The following is a 13,768-nucleotide window of genomic DNA, read 5'->3' on the forward strand; positions in this document are numbered from 1 at the left end:
AATGAATGCTTTGTTCTTACATTTCTAACCCTTAAGAAATAATTTTCTCCCCTTTCTCTGTATTCTTGGGGACACTACCGCTGTCTCCATATACCCATTTATACACTCCTTTTCAATACTTAAGAATGAAATCCTTGAAGCTACAGAGCCCTGAGAAAACTATAGTATTGTAACCCTACTAGTTGATATAGATACACATATTGGCACACCCTAGGGGCTCATGTACACCTATTCAGTTACCTTTTGCTGGAGTGAGTGTCTTGAGCATCGGTTAAGATTAACTGAACTTATCTTGAACTGCCAGTGTGTGAAATTAAATTTGATACAGGTCTTTCTTGAGGACAGTATGCTCATCTATGTCTTCTCTGGGAAAAACACTCGTAAGAGATTGAAAAGATAAGTGACAAATTGGAGAAAACATTTGCAAAACACATTCTGATAAAAGGCTGATCTCCACATATGCAAAGAATCCTTAAAATTCAGCAATAGGAAAACAAAAACCCCATTAAAAATGTGCAAAAATATGAACAGACACCTCACCAAAGAAGATATATAGATGACAAGTAAGTATATGAAAATACGCTTTGCATCATATGTCATTAGAGAATTCTAATTTAAAACAACAAAGAAATATCACTACACACTGATTAAAATGCCAAAAAATCACAAACACTGAAAACATCAAATTCTGGCAAGCATGTGGAGCAGCAGGAGCTTTCATTCATTGCTGGTAAGAATGCAAAACATTACATTCATGTTGGAAGATGGTTTGGCAGTTTCTACCAAAGCAAGGCATATTCTTACCATATGATTCAGAATTTGTGATCCTAAGTATTCACTCAAATGAGTTGAAAACATAGGTCCATACAGAAACCACACACCAATATTTATAGCAACTTTATTCATAATTGCCAAACTTGGAAGCAACCAAAATATTCTTCAATAGGTGAATGGATATACAAACCATGGTACATCCATACGATGAAATATTATGCAACAATAAAAAAGAAATGAGCAATCAAACCACAGAAAGACATGGAGAGATCTTAGATGTCTATTACTCAGTGAACAAAGCCAATCTGAAGAGGCCACATAGTGTATGATTCCAACTATATGATATTCTAGAAAGGAGAAAACTGTGAAAACAGTAAAGAGATTGGTGGTTGCTAAGTCTCAGAAGAAGGGATAGAGGGAAGGATTGGTAAAGCCCAGGGAATATTTAGAGCAGTGAAAGTATTTCATATCATAGTGCAATGGTAGATACATACATATGCATTTTCCAAAGCCCATAGAACTCTACTACACAGAGTAAATCCTAATGTAATCTCTGAACATTAATTAATAATAATGTATTAATATTATTTCTTGAAAGTAACAAATGAACCATACTAATGCAAGATGTTAACAATAAGGGAAATTGCTGAAGGCGGGTAGCTCAGGAGAATATAGGAACTCTCTGGTATTTTTTTTTCTGTTCAATTTTTCTGTAAACCTAAAATTACTCTTGAGAAAAGTATATATTTTTTAAAAAACAGAGGTCTTTCACAAAGGCAGTACATTCTTCTAATGTAAGGTCATGGATGGATAAAGAAAGGGAAAGAGTGGGATGAAGATGTGAATTTAGAAGTAACTGTAAAGTGTCATTTCAACCTTCAGTTATTAAATGGCCCTGGCTCTCATCCTCCTGGGGAGAAGCCTATTCTTGAGCTGATTTTTCATTTATCCAGTATAGCAGACTCCTATGAAGATCATTTTGGAAAGTCCTGATGTCCCAAAGCTATCCACTCAGAGTTCTTCCCTCTGATCTGATAACATAAAAATATCTAAGGTGGGAGACTGGCTGGGTGAAATGGAGTCCCAGAGCCAAAAGAGACTTTAAACTTGGTCTGTGCATTGTCATGGTCCCTAACAGTGCAGAAGCATGGTCCATGAAGGAGGGACTCAGTCAGTCTCTGCCTCACCCTGACCTTGGGCCCCAAAAGAACATGTGGAACTCCAGCTTGGCGAACGCATTTCTAGGAATTTAGGCTTTGGAAGACAAAACACAGACCTTTTCCTGAAGTGTTCTGAAAGGTGGACTGGTGAGCTCTAGATGGTGTCAAGCAGGTTTGAATCTGGGAAATGCAGATTGAGGTCACATGTTGGAGACTATTGGCTGAGTTTGGCGATTATTACTAAATCTGGAATAGCCTGAGGCTCTTTGGTATCCTGCTGAATCAGGAGTAGGGGTGAGACAAGGCACTGGGTGGTTAATGGAAAGAAAATAATATTACCTCTTCCCTCAGACATTATATTAACCAGAGTACAACATGATTTTCCCAAACATGCTCTCTAATTAATGCCGCAATCAAACATTAGCCTCTGAGGTTGAAGGAAAAATCAGCACCCCTTAAATACTGAAGGAAAGGAAAACAGTCTTTTTCATGATATATAGGTGCTTGTTTTGTGACAAAGTTATTAGCAAGTTGGGCTATGACCTGAGCTATATAACAGACCGTTAAAACCTTTAAGGAGAATTTTATTATATCCACACTGCCAGTCAATGTCAATGAAGGTCAAGTAAGATTTCTGTTCTTGTGAGACACTGAGCCATGCCCAGCCATGACTCTGTGGGCAGTTAGAAGATTATATTTAGAAGTTGCTTTCCTAACAGCGAGGACAGCCTGCCCTGGCATGAGCACCCGTATGTACCCAACCTTTCCTGTGCAGGCTGGGGTGAGCTTGCATTTTATGCTTGTTTGTTTTCTCTAAGCATTAAGGATAAATTTCGGATTACACATTGATATGGTTTGGCTGTGTTCCCCCCTAAATCTCATCTTGAATTATAGCTCCCATAATTCCCACATGTTGTGGGAGGGACCTGGTTGGACATAATTGAATCGGGGGGCAGTTTCCCCCATACTGTTCTCATGGTAGTGAATAAGTCTCATGAGACCTGATGGTTTTGTAAGAGGAAACCCCTTTCATTTGGTTCTCATTCTGTCTTGTCTGCCACCATGTAAGACCTGCCTTTTGGTTTCCACCATGACTGTGAGGTTGCCCCAGCCATGTGCAACTATGAGTCTGTTAAACCCCTTTTTCATTATAAATTACCCAGTCTCAGGTATGTCTTTATCAGCAGCATGAAAACAGACTAATACACACACAGAGTAATCGTTCAAACTTTTAAAACCTGGTCATTTAATTCTCCTGCTTAAAACCCTTAAAGCCTCCCAGCTCTCTTACAGTAATGTTCAGAAGTTTCCATGGGCCTCTGGAGTCCTACAGGACCTGACTCCTGCCCTTCTTACAGTGATCAAGTCACAAAAGACCTTCTCTTTGGTTCTTAAATGGCACTAACTGCTCATCCCTCTGTTGGGAATCTCTTTCCCTGGCACATTCCTCACCCCATTCTCCTAAGACTGTGATTAATCTCTGCTCATTCTTCACATATCAGGTTAATTGGCACTTTGAGAGGAAGCGCCTTGCCTGACATCCCTGAAGGTCAGGTGCCTGAGGTTTTGTAATTATTGAACCCTGTGCATTTTCAAACCCATTATCTCAGATGAGCTTGTGGATTCCTGGAGGGGAGGAGCTGTTTCTGTCCTAGACTCTCTCTAGCTTCTGTTCCCAGCACAGGCTCTGGCACAAAGTAGGTGGCTAAGAAATACTTTCTGAAGATTGAATTGTTTGTAACCTTGGCCTTAATCATTTTAGTTTACTATCGTAATGATATACCAAACCTGTGTCGCTGGAAGTTTCTCTTAAGGTATTTTAAGCTTAACAAAGAGACCTTACTATTTTTCTTTTAATGTAAACAGGCAACAGTAAAACTCCAGTAGAAATAAAATTGAAAGGAGAATTTGGTCCTTATGCTTCAGAGAGTACGCAACTCATCGTTTCAGAGTAGGCTGAAAGATGTTTTCCTCTTGCCCCATCCATCAGTGCATTACAATTGGCAGACTTTATAAATTCATTTCTTTCCCACCAAAGGATCTTGGATGTGGTCTGGTGTGCTTCTCAATGACACCACAAAGAAGGGGCCACCACCATATTCCAAAATCAGGGCTGCTCTGTATTCACAATTTAGTGTGAATGGTGGATATCCAGAATATGCCACCTCTGAAAAGCTAATCCTTCTAGGTCCATATCCTAGTGTTTTGGTTGCCAAGCCTCTTAGAGTTCTGAGGAGTAGGGTTTCTGTTCCTAAATTTGATGAAGGCAGAACTCTTCCATCTGCTGAAGGAGACAAATATCAGAGATGCTTCCTCATCCCACCACTTGGAGACCCAAATCTGTCTTTATGAGGAGGAAGAAAATGCCCTTGCCATCTTAGAATTCAGGATCTCAGTACCATGAACTGAATGTTTGTGTGTCACCTGTTGATATTCTCACCCCCAGTGCTGTGGTATGAGAAGTGGAGCCTTTGCGAGGTAATTAGATCATGAGAGTGAAGCTCTCAGAATGGGCTTAGTGTTCATATAAGAAGAGATATGAGAAACAGATGATCGTTGTCTTTGCTATGTGGAGATACAATGAGAAAATGATCATCTGCAGAGCAGGAAAAGGGCCCTCATCAGAACCTGACCGTGCTGGGTCAAGATCATTAGACCACACTGATCTTAAACTTCCATCCTCCAGAATAGTGAGAAATACATTTGTATTGTTTAAGCCATCCAGTCTGTGGTAATCAGAATAGCAGCCAAACTGACTAAGACCCTTATTAATATCTGTGATTAGCTCTTCTGAGACTTGTGAAGAGATGTGATACAGATTATGATATTTTATATGCTTACAAATATACAATATACTAGTGTTTACTAATGTATCAACATTCGATAGAGATTTTTCTAATATCAACGTGTATATACTTCTTGTTTAGTAAATTCAGTACTATGAAGGTAATTTACGTTTCCTTGAACATTGAAAATTTTCCCATGCCCCAATGATATGAGTATTAGTTTTGATTTTCTTGAATTATAATTTCAAATATGGGAATAAATATAAAAAACCCAAGGGAATAATCTGAAAGTTTAGTTTTGCCCCTTTAATTACTATTATGAGCTTATTTATTTCTTCCCAGAAACTGCAAAAGACTGGAATAAATATTAAAGACCCAAGGGCATAATCCGAAAGTTTAGTTTTGCCCCTTTAATTACTAGTATGTGCTTATTTATTTCTTCCCTCTATAATTAAAAGCCAGAAAATTCCACCTGAGCAAGTCATCCAATTTGAGAAGGTCTATTTTCTTTGAGGTGGAGAATCTTGTCATAAATTTAACAGATACAGTAACTAACTCTTCAACTATGCCTCCTACTGTATTCTATCAAGTTGAGTTTTCTTTAAACATAGGTGCAGGATAAAAAAAAATCCAAAACCAAATTCACCTAGTATTTTGATGTTTAGGATGCAAAAATTTTTATAGAGTTTGAGAAGCAGGTTTATAAACAGATTTTGCTTTTGGGTATGCATGTGATTCTTTCATCCCAAACAGCTCCCTATGGAAGAATAGCAAGAATAGCTTTCCTTTTATTAATAATTAATAAAGGCCCTTTGTACTTGGCATTCTCTCCACTGGTAATATTCTTTCCACAAATATGCACATCTCATTTTCTTACCAACTTCAGGTAGTCTTTACACAAGTACAAAATTATCTAAGTAAGTCCTTCCCTGATTGCCTTATGGAGAATTGCAACCCTTCTCACTAAATGTTTTCTTTCCTTCTTCCCTGCTTTATTCTGTTCATAGCACTCATCCCAGCTAACATTCCATATATTTCACTTACTTATTTTATTATTCTCTGTGACCCATAACTAGAATTTAAAGTACACAAGGGTAGAGATTATGCCTGTTTCCCACTCTTCCTATTCTCAGAGCCAGAAGAGTGCTTATCATAAAGACACTCAATAAATATTTATCAAACACATTTTATCAAATCTTTCTCAGCAATCCCAAGATTAAAGCTTTAGTTTACTGGCTGTTTGAGGAAGGTGCTGGCAATTCATATAGAGAAAACCAAGCTCATTGGCAAGGGGCCCTTAGTGACTGCTGAGGTGAGTGGTCTCATGGGCTGGCAAGTACAGGGATCAGCAGTGTATCACCCAGAAGCACAGTAAAATTGCCATTTGCAGAACTTCTCTGAGATTTCAAAATTACTATCAATAGTTCTGGCAGTCAGACAAAAATTTTGTTTTCTTTTACCAAGGGTGGCTTTAGCAGATGTAAATTTTTCTCTTAAAAATGGGTAGTGTTTTTCCTTCCACGTATTCTTTCAGAAACTAAAAATTCTGTTATTTAGTTTAGAAAATAGAAATTCAACAATAGTCCATCTCATAAGGGAGAAGAATGAATACTCTGCCTTGTTTGTGTGTGTGTGCATGTATAGTTGAACTCAGTTGAATTGTCAGGTTGTACTGAAATATTTTAATGGGAAGAGAGCGCCTTTTTTTCTCTCTTGGCTCTCTTAATTTACATTTCATTCTATAATAAATGGATTTGTTGTCCTGGGGCAGCCTGCATGGTTTTAAACTTAACGGTATTCTTTCTTTCATTTTACATTTATGTATGATGCAGGAATTCAATTGTGTGTAAAATATATTACTTTACTTACATAAACAAAACCAAGACATTTTCAGATGACTTGACTTTTGCTTTGTTCTTCTTTGCCTTCTTACGTGATTGTAAGTTTCCTGAGACCTCCTAGCCATGCTTCCTGTTAAGCCCGCAGAACTGTGAGTCAATTAAACCTCTTTTCTTCATAAATTACCCAGTCTGATAGTTCTTACAGCAGTCTGAAAACAGACTAATACTTAGGTGATGGTAGCTGTTATTAAGTGCCACACAGAGAGGAAGTAGCATGAGCCCACAGAAACTGGAAAGCCAGCAGCAGTGAAGTCAAGAAAGAAGCCATTGACCCAGCATCAAGGAGAAGAGCTAAGGCACAGTAGTGGCAAAAGCTGGGTGAAAGCAAACAGATCTGTAGCTGAGGAAGGGTTAGCCAGTAGGAGGCAGGACTGGAAACAAAAGCAGCATTCACTATTCAGATTCTCGATGACTTATCAATTCATAATATTACAGACTTCATGAGGCCCGCCTATCTGAAATTGATTTTCTTCCCAATAATTCTTGCCATTTAACTTGCCCTGCAGCTGAAAAACATAACACTGATAATGGATTTACTGAGCCCTCATTTTTTGCCAGAATTGTTTTAAGAGTTTTTTGAGGATTTTTTTTCCACTCTTGAAACTATTCTTTGAAGAAGGTACTTTTGTTAATCTCAGTTTACAAATGAGAAAATAGAAGCAAGAAATGTTAAAATAACTTGCTGGAGATCACAGAGGGAATAGAACATGGAATTCAAATGTGGTAGAATGATTTAGAGCCCAGACTCTAATTGACCATGGGATACGACCTCTCTATGGTTGAGATGTGTCCTCTGCATTTCCATGTTTATTGTTACTCTCCTGCTTGCCCCTCACAGCCCACCATATGCTTGTTTATATTTTATATTCTTGGCAATCGAGAGTTCATAACAAATCTAAAGATCTGCCACTATGAATCCCTAGGCAATCAATTTAACCTCCCTTTTTGTAGGCATATTGTAAAAGGTGTTATGCTAACCCCACTGTTAATGTAGTAGGCCAACTCCTTGGCATATAATGCTTCTCTTTGATTTGTCTCTAAGAAGAGCGATGTTCCTATCATAGCACATCCTGTCCTAAATTCCACTGAATTGTTGTTCAGTTCTTCCCCTAGATTTAGGTCTCCTAAGAGTACAAATTGTTATTTATTTTTTCTCTTCAGTACCTCCCACACTGTGTAGGACAAAGTCGATGTCCCAAAACAGTTCAGTGGATGAATTCACCACCTTCTTATTTGTACTCTGGGCTACAAATGTGTATTCACACTCTGTTCCAGCCTACCTTGGGAATAAGCCAAGTGGGCAACAGAGAGGTTATACTGGATTCAAGGAGGCTTTCAACCCAGAATGCTAATATGTAGGCATTAAAAAAATTACTTTGGTCCTAGAGACAGAAGGCCAGAACAAACATTTTGGGTCAAGATCTATGTAATTGAGTTAATAGTACACACTTTAAAATATTACTTTTATTCATACAGTACTTTATAGATGGAAAAGTGTTTTCATTTAAATTTTCTAATTTTATACTCATGATGTACTTTTGAAGATTTATTTTTCCCATTCTTGAAGACTGCTCCTTACTGAATTAAGGCAGGCAGCCATATGGGCCAATGTGGTTTCTCTGTTGTTGCAGGCCTGTATGTTTCCCACCTCTGTAGGTTTCTGGTGGCTCTGCCTAGAAACCCCTAGGACTGGGATGAGGTAGGGGTAGAGATGGAGGAAATCTTTCTTGATTCTACAGTAACCTCCCAATGGGTTCACCTTGCCCACTGCCTAAACATAGCTGATTTTTCGAGACGAGGGAATTGCAATAGAGAAAGAGTAGTTCATGCAGAGCCAGCTGTGTGGGAGACTAGAGTTTTATTATTACTCAAATCAGCCTCCCTGAATATTTGGGGAGCAGAGTTTTTAAGGACAAATTGGTGGGTTGGGGGAAGGCAGTGAGCCAGGAGTGCTGATTGGTCAGAGATGAAATCATAGGGAGTTGAAACTGTCTTGTGCCAAGTCAATTGATCAGATGAGCCAGTTTATCAATCTGGGTGGTGCCAGCTAATCCATCAAGTGCAGAGTCTACAAAATATTTCAAGCACTGATCTTAGGAGCAGTTTAGGGAGGGTCAGAATCTTGTAGCCTCCAACTGCATGACTCCTAAACCATAATTTCTAATCTGGTGGCTAATGTTATTCCTACAGAGGCAATCTAGTCCCCAGGCAAGAAGGAGGCCTGCTTTGGGAAAGGGCTGTTACTGGCTTTGTTTTAAACTATAAAATATAAACTAAATTTCTCCCAAAGTTAGTTTAGCCTATATCCAGGAATAAACAAGGGCAGCTTGGAGGTTAGAAGCAAGATGGAGTCGATTAAATTAGGTCTCTTTCACTGTCTCAGTCATAATTTTGCAAAGATGGTTTCACTATATGTCATCAAACCTCTGCAATAAGAGTGACAGGTGATTGTCTTTCCCCTGGGCACCACCTCCTCCTTCTATTCCTTCTGAGTCTTCTCCAACCCAACATACACTCAATCAGGATGGAGTTGGAAACAAATTTTGCTAAAGGCTCAGACTTCAGAAGAGATTGTAGCTTTACCTAAAAACTTGACCTTCGAGAGTAGGGTGACCCACATGAGACCCCCCCACCTCCTGCACGCTTTCATCTCAGTCCCCTCTCCTTTCTAGGTCTCCTCCTCCCTTCAACAACTTTTCTCGCATCCCCAACAGCTTTCCTTGAGAATCTCCATTAGTCTTCAGGTGGAGATGCTTCTACCACCACGTCTCCCTTCTGAAACTTTAGCACAACAATAATTTTGGAGGTTCTTCTCTGCTCAGCCATTAATTATTTCTCCCTTCTGAAACTTTAGCATGCCACTGATTTTGAAGGTTCTTCTCTGCTCAGCCATGAACTCATATAACTGAGTTATATTCTTGCAAGTGATGATAGACACAGGACCTTCAAATCCTCTATCTCCCCACCAGAGATAGGCAGGGCAATTTCCTCACAAGTTTTTCTGGGATGCCAGAACACATTGTCACAGTCAAAATTACTTTCTCTTGGATAATACCATCATCCCACAGTATCCACAGCTTGTGGATATCAAAATCCCTATATGCTCAAGTTCCTGACATTAAATGGCACAGTATTTGTACACAATACATAAATCAGAAATAAAATTCTAAGGTACTAATCAAATGAATGGACTCCCCCACCCCTTGGGCAATAGGATCCTAAAGAGAATCTGAAAAAACTATTTCAGGCCATGACAGGAAGATGAGGTTGGACTTGCCTGTTATACCCTCTTCCCTTGAGAGTTTAGGGACAACTGACCAGCACTAAAATTAAAGTAGAAATCGTAAGAAAAACAGACTCTTTGTAGCAATAAGATAACCAACTCCAGCCTGACTCTGGTATAGCATCATGTTATGAAAGATACAAGGTTCTTTAGCTGGATTTTACTGTTTCAGAGAATACAATCTGTATGATTTTAAACCTTTAGAAACTGTATGCATGCTTTATGGCTCAGCATAATAAATGTTCCCTGTACACTTGAAAAGAAAAAAAAAAAAGATACAAGGTTCTGGAGGACATTATTTTATCCCAAAATATATTTTCTTTGGCATCTTTGGAAATGCCCCTGCAAAACCATATCTTGTGGGGGAAATTTGCATTCTGTAGCATTCTGTAGAGAGCTTTCTTTCCTTTCTAGGTCTTTTCCTGATCCAGGAGGTTTAACTAAGAGTCTGACATATTTTAAGGTTCAAAAAGAGACATTTACCATCTGTTGTCTCTGAAGCCTGCTACCTGCAGGCTTCATCTACGTAACAAGAACCTTGGCTTCCACAACTCCCCTTATCTTAACTCATGAATTTTTTTAAGTTGACCTCAACCTTCTAAGCAAAGTTTAGCTTTCACCAATAGCAAATCAGAAAATCTTTGAATCCACCTATGACCTGGAAGCCCTCGTCTGCCACACCACTTTGACTTGTCCACTCTTCCAAGCCAATGCATACCTTACACGTATGGATTTAAGTCTTTGCCTCTAACTTTTGTCTCCCTAAAATGTATAAAACCAATCTGTTTTATAAATCTGTATAAAACCACTTTGAGAACATGTTCTTAGAATCTCTTGAGGCTGTGTCCTGAGCCACGATCACTCATATTTGGCACAGAATAGGTCTCTTCAAATACTTTAAAGAGTCTGGCAATTTTTTGTCAACATATATAATCTATGCACATCCTCCTGCATACTTTAAGTCATCTCTATTTTACTTATAATACCTAATACAACATAAATACTTGTAAATAATTGTATTTTTTTTGTATTCTTTTAAATTATTGCACTGCCTGCCTGCCTGCCTTCCTTCCTTCCTTCCTTCCTTCCTTCCTTCCTTCCTTCCTTCCTTCCTTCCTTTTTTCTCCCTCTCTCCTTCCCCTTTCCTTTTTGTTTCTCTCTTTTTCTATCTGTGGTGGGTTGAATCTATAGATGTTGAACCTGTGGATATGGAGACTGACTATACAATCAAATAGCATATGGACAAAGAATAGTCACCCTGCCCTTGAAGAATAATAAACTCTGTGATTATTGTAAAAGGCTTTGACTCTTTCCTGAGCTTGGATCCAGTTAAAGGAACCTCTACGTGGTGCCAACTGGTTTATCTTTGCCATTCAGAAAGGATTACCCAACCCAGACTATTTTTTAAATGTTTAAAATCTTTACTTTTTTTATACCAAGCCCCATCCCCCTCACCCAAGGGAGTGGGGGAGATAGTGATAAGAAAATGGAACCATAAAGAAATTAAGTGAATTACTAAGCAATGGCAGATATGAGACCTACACGTCTCCCTCATAAATATTAATTGTGTACTTTGCAAGGGATTTACTGGCAGCTCTAAGGAAACTTCTGATGGTAAATTATTGAATCTATTTGTTGATCTCATTTCTACATTTCCTTTCCAGCTCCCTTTCAAAAAAAGTGTTAAATATATTCAAAAGCTCTTGATTTAGAATGATCAGGAGGTAAAGTTGCAAGCTAGAAATTTATCTTGAATAGCAAACTGGGAATTTCTGAAGACAAAGATTAAATATTCTTAATGTAATAGCTTTTTTTTACAGGTTCCATAGCTGATGTTTACAGCATTTGTATTTTGCTTAATCATCTCTTCCACTGATACTGTACCTTCCACATGGTAAGAACTCAACTGTAAAATCAATATATGATTTCATTGAGAATGTTTGAGTAAAATCATCCAAGAAGTCAGACCCTTACCTATAATATTCAGGCCAGGTTGGTTTAGCATCAACCAATTCTGCTCTGTCTTTGAGATTATTTTAAAAAATCAAGTAATGTGAAAGTTAATGTGTTTATCAAAATTAACAAGATTTAAAAATATTTTCCATTTTATTTTTGGTGAGTTCCATTTCTGGCTGAAAAAAATTCTGGCTCATTATTTTCAAAGCATTGCCTCACCTAAGCAGATGTGTACACACCTTCCTTCTTCACTCAGCTTTTCTGATCAAGTCTAAAGATGATTGTGTTTTTTCAAAAAAAAGTCCTCATTTTGCCTCCCTCCAAAAACCTCATTTCACCACTGCACAGGCTCTTTCCCCCCATATTGTGTATGTGTATATATATATTTCTCTCTCTCCCTCTTATATTTATTATACGCCTATAGAAAGTAGAATTTCCCTTGGCGAATGCTTCAAAAGTTTGTTTCACCCACCATTTTATGTTTTGGGAATTGGTGTTTTCACTTCTGCCAGCAGCCTCAGTTTTGCTGGAGCAGATTTCCAGATTTTTAAGGAAAGCAGCGCTGTTTTGAGCTAAGGGTAGTGGATCCCCCCTTTTAAATCAGATTGGTGAGTGTGCCACAGGCTGGCTGTGACCTGTGGTGTCTTTCTAGCAGCCATGAAAGAATGTGGCTGGCATTCAAAGATGTTGCTTTCAACCTCAGGTCATTGGCGATGAAGGTGAGCCAGGTAATAAGATTGCAGGCTCTGAGCAGATACTCCGGAGGGACGGACGATGGAAGCCGTGCCTGGAAAGAGCAAACATTTGTAACAGGGTGGTAAATGAGACTATTCTTGCTGATGTACTTGTGGTTGAGGTCTCAGAACTAAGAACAATAAGCGGCAAACACCACACGTTCTAAAGAGGGTGCTTGTTATATGCAGAAGATGAAGATTTCCTTGAGATAAGTGAGTGGCTGGCTGTATTGCCCTCACTAGGAGAGGATGGGATTGGATTGCTTGGTAGCTCACCAAGAGGGGAACTAGCTGCCTACAGAGATGCTCTCTGAGTTGGGAGGGATGTCTTCCAGGACAGAGACTGCCATCTCAATCTCCTCCTCATACCGTGTACATTAAGATGCAAAACTTGAGGGCCCCATGCCATTCGGGGATGACCCCAGGATCAGAACAAAGCACAGAGAGAAGGTTCTTGGAGAACTATGCCTCCTAAACTGTCCTCATCTGGAAAGTGCAAAGGTGAGAAGCTGGCTGATGTTGTCTCTGATGGCAACATGAAAGGAGAGGGCCACCTGCATTTCCTGATTTGGCAGGCAAAGGGGCTGGGTGTTTTCCTGAGAGCCAGAATAAGAACAAAGCAAGGGTCAGGCCTGAAACGGGTCCCACTCCAATAGGCTGCCTGATCCCAGCAAGGACCCCAGCAGAGAGAGCCCACATGGGCACATGCTGGCAGCAGGAATGAGGGGTGTGGCTAGGGGTCCAGCCAGAGACCACACAGGTCACAGAGACTAACTGTGAGAGGTTTCTGTAAAGAGGGGACCAAAGGGCTTTGGAATTGACCCAGGAAAGAAAGAACCAACAATGGAACAGAGGACTTTGTGGGGATAGTTTGTCACTACATAAGGGAACCATTTCTCTCCTTCCTGCTTTTATTTATTTTTTTGAGACAGAGTCTTGCTCTGTCACCCAGGCTGGAGTGCAATCTCATAATCTCCGTTCACTGCAACCTCCGCCTTCTGGGTCCAAGTGATTCTCATGCCTCAGCCTTCCAAGTAGCTGGGATTACGGGCACACACCACCACATCCAACTAACTTTTCAAACATTTTTGGTAGAAACAGGGTTTCACCGTGTTGGCCAGACTTGTCTGGAACTCCTGACCTCAAGTGATCCTTCCACCTCAGCCTCCAAAAG

This window comes from Cebus imitator, unplaced genomic scaffold, assembly GCF_001604975.1.
Source record: "Cebus imitator isolate Cc_AM_T3 unplaced genomic scaffold, Cebus_imitator-1.0 Scaffold307, whole genome shotgun sequence".
NCBI classification, from domain to species: Eukaryota; Metazoa; Chordata; class Mammalia; order Primates; family Cebidae; genus Cebus; species Cebus imitator.